This window comes from Equus quagga, chromosome 19, assembly GCF_021613505.1.
Source record: "Equus quagga isolate Etosha38 chromosome 19, UCLA_HA_Equagga_1.0, whole genome shotgun sequence".
Classification (NCBI taxonomy): domain Eukaryota; kingdom Metazoa; phylum Chordata; class Mammalia; order Perissodactyla; family Equidae; genus Equus; species Equus quagga.
In genome coordinates this window covers 25,402,141-25,408,434 of record NC_060285.1, presented here as the reverse complement: position 1 = coordinate 25,408,434, position 6,294 = coordinate 25,402,141, and the positions used below count along the sequence as shown (strand labels likewise).

At 37.5% G+C, this 6,294-nt stretch overlaps 1 protein-coding gene across 3 annotated transcripts in view; it reads right to left on the bottom strand.

Moving 5' to 3' along the window:
* Positions 1-6,294, bottom strand: part of NTN4 (netrin 4) — a 111,618-nt gene that overhangs the window by 61,768 nt on the left and 43,556 nt on the right. The window lies entirely within an intron of this gene.

Sequence of the window (6,294 nt, the reverse complement as noted above, 5' to 3'; positions counted from 1 at the left end):
AAATAGGCTGTAGTTCCTGGCTTTGCATATTAGTGAGGTGAGGTGGCAAAGTTTGGAACCCATGTATTTTCACTATTCCTACTCCTGTGTAATTCCACAGAATTAAGTTCTCTTTTTATTATATATGAGAATTGAATTAACTTGTGAATGAGAATTAAAAGATAAATATGTTACAACTCCATCTTTAGCCTCTATTCAGCATATGGAAATATTATGATCCCATGTTCTTTTTAATTTTAATGTCTACCAGGGCGTTATGTGGGAAACAATGAAACCACTGCCCTTCAGGAATTCTAAGAGCTGACCCAGCCAGCTAAGTTACATGTCGTAATGGTGCCCTTAGAGACGCAAAAATAAAAGACAAAGGACACTTGATCAGTGTTTACTCTTACGAATTTCATAATTGTTTGCATTATATGTAAAATATTTAATAGTGGAACAAATGTAATCATTTTTTCCATTTCTAATATGTGAGCCGAAAGCTAAAAATATATTTTAGGTTTTGAAACCACAGTTTTCTCCTTCTATCTAAACAGCTAGAGAGAAGAGTTAAAAAGATATCAGAATTCCATGACTAAAAATAATCTTATTATGAGTTAACAAATACTCTAGTCCTATATCCCCACATATGTACTCTTTAATTCCATTAAAATATTTACATTGCTAAGACATAATACACCAGTTGTTCTAATTATAGTATTAAGGGTTTGAATGCCAAGATTAACAGACCTTGTTTTCCTCACAATTTGAAATGGCTGCGAATTTTCTCTTTTTTGTGGAAGAACTAAGATATATTTACACACGTGTGTGTGTGTGTCTATTTTAACCTTATATGTCTGGTCACTAAAAATTCTTGTAAGAGGGAATAAGGGCTTAAATTACATCTTATCTTCTACCAAATGTAATTGTTTTAGGACAAATTGAAGTACATTTCCAGCTCTTACAAAATTGGCAAGGCACAAATGAAATACCATAGAGATATGAGACCTGGGGTTGCGAACCAGAAGTGAGATCTTTATCTGTAACTTCAGCTTTTCTCTTTCCATGTAGCTTCCTCCTCCCCCACCCACCCCAGCCCCTACCATTATATTAGCAGTGAAACTCGGAGACTGGGCCTTCTAGACCCAGAGATCTCACAGCTATCCACAGGATGGAACCAAAAATGCTATACTGACAAGGAAATATTCATAACAAAATGTGCTGTGAGATATGCCTTGAATATCTGAGGAGCACTTTTTAGTAAGAAAAATGTCAAATTTAAGTTGCTTCTTCCCAAATTTATAGGACTAGCAGCTCAATCCTGTTAAAAACCCCTCATTTTTGTATCTTCACAATGCTCCAATTTTGACCTAAATATAGATGTGTTTCATTTCTGCAAAGCACGTTCACGAAAAGTTGAATAAATAAATATTACATTTTGGAGAATCAATCTTACTTTTCTATTGGCTTATATTTCACCTTTAGAGATGTCAGCTCTGACACCAACATTTTAGCTTTCAGGTATTTTTATCCTTTAACATCTCTGTGAAATAGTCAAAGGCCTATAAATAAATATTTAAATGTTCTGGGAATTGAAAGAACCCAGCAGGGAATTCTTTCATGAGTATAAAAAACATTTTGTAATGCCTCTAGATTTGAAGTATTCTGGTTCCCTAATCATCAAACAAAAAGAGTAATCTCAGGCAACTTTGGCCTTTAAAAGAAAGTATGTTACTCTCTATAGAGAAAAAATATGGCTAGATTCATTGGGAAGTTTTACAGTCAAAACACTAATAATTTCCAGCCATGAACATATTTCACTGCCTTGCCCTTCTACTAGGAAACATACGGTAGTAAATGAAGTATAATCAACATTCTGTACACATTCCACGGCATCTGTAGTTACTCATTGCCAAGGGACTACTGGCAAAGCTATACCATAATAACACAGGAACACTGAAACAGGAAGAGCAAGACTTTCAAATGGATTGAGGATGGTCTCACACTAACTGTATCCAATTGGCAGGGTTTATATTTTGTTAAGATTGGGAGTAGAACATTGTGCCCCCTTTGGTGATAGGATTACCCATTCCTTCAAATGTAACGTGACAAGTAAATGATCAGGATTGCTGCTGCCTTTCATCAGCAGTGGATATGACTGAGAGCTGGAGATGGAAGTAAACTTTGGTAATAAACAAAACCAAATATGGATATATTTGGTTTTAATGCCCATATTTGGTTTTATCTCTTCTTTACCCATATCTCTTTCTAATAAAACCAAAGATGCCCATCAAAGGTGATGTGTATCCCCCCACAAGATGATCACTTATTATTATTTACTTTGTAGATAATCCAGACTTATTGCTTTCACTGTTTCTTTCTTCCCTTTGGTCCATTTCATTAGTTGTTGAATGGAAGAGAAGAGAGAATCAATGATAATTTCTGGTTCCATATTAAAATGCAGATGACTTAGGTAGCTTACCTAGCCCTATAAAAAGAGTCTTTATAATACTTTTTTTTTTCTTTTAAAGATTGGCACCTGAGCTAACATCTGTTGCCAATCTTCCTTTTTTTCCCTTCTTCTCCCCAAAGCCTCCCAGTATATAGCTGTATATTCTAGTTGTGGGTCCTTCTAGTTCTGCTATGTGGGATGCGGCCTCAGCATGGCTTGATGAGCGGTGCCATGTCCACACCCAGGATCCGAACCAGTGAAACCCTGGGCCGCCGAAGCAGAGTGTGCAAACTTAAACACTTGGTCACGGGGCCAGCGCCAAGAAGAGTCTTTTTAATAAGAGTTTTTTCTTGGTAGCCTATTGGGGGAGGAGGTGGGGTAGGAACAACTCAGTGTGGACTAATTACTCTATCACTGTGACTTCAAGCAAGTAAATTAATCTCTCTCTACTTCAGTTGCCTTTATTTGCAGAACAGAAATAAAAATCCCTAACTTCCAGGGATGTCGTAAGGGTCAAGTGAAACAACGCCTGGGAAAGGGCTTCATAAAATATAAAGCAGTAAGTCTTCGGTGGTGGGAATGCTCTTCGCTCTCTCGTGTCATTTCCCTCCTTGCTCAGTTTAGATTCCATGGGCCACCATGATAATCAATCCTCTGAGCCCACCCCCCTCTCCCTTGCCCCTTCTGTCCTTTCTCTCCTCTTTTTTCTCTGTTCTTGACATAACGTCAACCCTGTTCAGATCTAAGTCTTTAACAGCACAACAATAGCCAAAAGAGGCTGAGCTTTGGTGTCTGACAGGCAAATTTAAACTGTGGCTCTACCCTTTCTTAACTTTGGGGAAGTCGTTTAACATTTTCAAGCCTCACTTTCTCATCTATGAAAGAAAATGATGGTGATACATTGTCTAGTTGTTGTGAAGATTAAACTCAATGACATTTCTAGCATGTTAGCACAAGACCTGGCACATGGCAAGCATTCAATAAGTGGTAACTATTAGTAGTATTTATAATCCATGATGATTATTTTTTTCAATGCTGAGAAGACCTAAGACTAATTTACAGATGTTCATTTCAAACATGAATGTATGTTTTGCTATATAAAAATGTGTTAAAATTCTGATTAATATTCTTATTTAATAACTTTATTGGTTGTTTTTAAACCCATGGTCCTTTTACTTAATACCTTGAAGAGGCGAGAGCTTTCTAATGATTATTTTTGGCTTATTCACAGTACAGTAAAGAATTTTTAAAAAGAAGATGAAACCATGGTCTTAAATCCGTTCTGAATTGATGAAACATGCCATGTGAGATGTGCAAACATAAATACATGAATAAATGCATTCAGGTTCAGATGAGAAAAACTTTTGTAATGAAACTATATGAATGATTCTAAAACCTGCCTTACACAGCTAGGCAGCTAACTAACATTTTCCTCAAACCCACAGGTCTCAATGTTTGCTCTTAGATTTAAAACATATCAGTCAAAGTACTGACACTCTTTTCTATTGAGTTTCTGATTACAAAAGAAAAATCCACCTTTCCAAGTGTACCTCAAGGCATTTAAACAATTCTCCCCGTATTCTAAGGCTTCTGTGTTATTCAGTGGATGATATTTTAGTAAAACCATGAAACTCTCCATGTTCCTTCTTTTTACCACCCATCATCCAACAGCTGTAAAATCACCAGCTGCTAGGAAAAAGACAACTAAATCAGTCTTCTCCAGCTGCAAAGAGGGAAAGCTTAAGATCTCCTCTTCACATAATTTCTGGGATCCCAGCAGGCTGGAGTCAAAGTAGTTTTCCTTGCCACAAGACCCCTAGCCTTGAACACATGTCAAACAGCACATAAGCTATGACTTATTTTTGTTGTTATTGGGGAAGAAGTGTATCTGGGAGAAGTAGTGGAAGTGGCTGCAATAATACAATATAATAACAGCGGTGTAAGGAGTGTCTACCATATCCCAGACACTGGCTGTCATATTATTTTAATCCTCACAATAACTATATAAGGTAGATACTACCTTCATTTTATAGGAAACTGAGTAACTTCGTAAACGCTGTGGTGAGTCAAACTCAGGTTTATTCGACTCCATGCTGGGGTCTTAATCACTGTGCTGTTTTGCCTTCCAGTAAAATGAACAGATGAGGAAAAATTGAACTGGTGAAGGATAAATGGAAATGGATCTGGGAAGAAGGGGAAACATGGAAAAGATGGTACTACTTTAAAAGACACAGGAGGAGTGTTTTAAGGTAAATGAGGCTGCCCACTTGTACCCCACTTCATGCCTTTTCCTATTCGCTTCTCCCAAAAAAGGAAAATGACCCCTTTTAGCTTAGGAAACAGACTAAGGGGTAGGCCTGGTGGTGTAGTGGTGAAGTTTGTATGCTCTGCTCCACGGCCCAGGGTTTGAGGGTTTGGATTCTGGGTGTGGACCTGCATACTGCTCATCAAGCCATGCTGTGATGTCCCACCTATAAAATAGAGGAAGACTGGCATAGATGTTACCTCAGGGCCAATCTTCCTCACCACAAAAAAGAAAAGAAAAGAAAAGAAACAGACTAAGTGTCATTTCCATTAACTTCTATCATCAGCCATCCAAAATTCTAGCCCACAAAATCAGATTCATTAATTATTCATCCTCACAATATAAACTGCAGATAAATTGGCATAGTCTATAAAGCAGCAGCTCTCAAATTTTAGCAAGCACTGGAATCACCTGAGGGCTTGTTAAACACAGCTTCCTGGGCCCCATCTCTAGAGTTTCTTATTCAGTAGGTCTGGGGTAGGGCTTGAGAATTCGTAATTCTAACAAGTTCCCTGGGGATGCTAATGCTGCTGGTTCAGGGACCACACTTTGAGAATGACTGCTATAAAGAAAAACTGTGCTAAAGAAAGTTCGATTCCTATCCGCATACCCATGACGAGCTGACTAGTGAAAGAACAGCATTTCTTAAGAGGTTATCCTTCCATCCTGCAGGCACAATTTGTGAATCCAGTTTTTGTAGCTGCATAGGTATAATGAATGGTGTTCACAGACACACAAATGTGGGAGGACAATTGACCTTATGGCCATATTCTTAATGAAGAAAAAGACTATGCCTTTTTTTTTTTTGGAAAGTGGTTGAGAAATTATTGAGTAAAGATAGGAAAACATGGCTAAACTTTGGGTGGTTATAATATTGATTAAAATAATGTCTTGGATGCATGTGAGAATGATCTAAACATGATATGAAATAATTCATAGTCCTCTTTAACTAGGAAATACACCTGAATGAGTTTCAATAAAATAATTGAGAGCTATTTGGTTTTTCATCTGTCACCTCACAAACTGACATTTTCCTATGCCCACGCTATTCTCACACTTGCACATTCTAAGTTAGCTACTGATGTCAGTTAGATGCAGTATTTGGATAGCTTATCCTGCAAGAGATTTTCTAACTTTTTTTTTCCAGGAGGATCTTATCCCACTGATAAATGTATCAACACGATCCCAAGCGATTGCCTCCTTCATGACAATAGAAAGTCTGCAAATTCTGGAGGGAAATTTGAACTGGTGGTAGGGAAAATTGAACTGAGAAGCATTTCTGTAGGACTGAGCAGGGGCTGGAGACCTAGAAAGCACCAGCTGAACATTTAATCAAGACTTCCCCGTCTATACCACATCCTAATGATACTAACATTTGCTATTTTACCAACTACCCATGTAACTTCTACTTAGGGCATCTACTCCCTAGTTAGCCAAAAAACCAAAACAACAACAACAACAACAACAAAAAAGGAAATGAAAACGTCTATGCTTTTAATGTGGAATTTGCTCAGGTAAGCAATCATAGTAATAAAAACATCACCTTCATAAGAGGCAA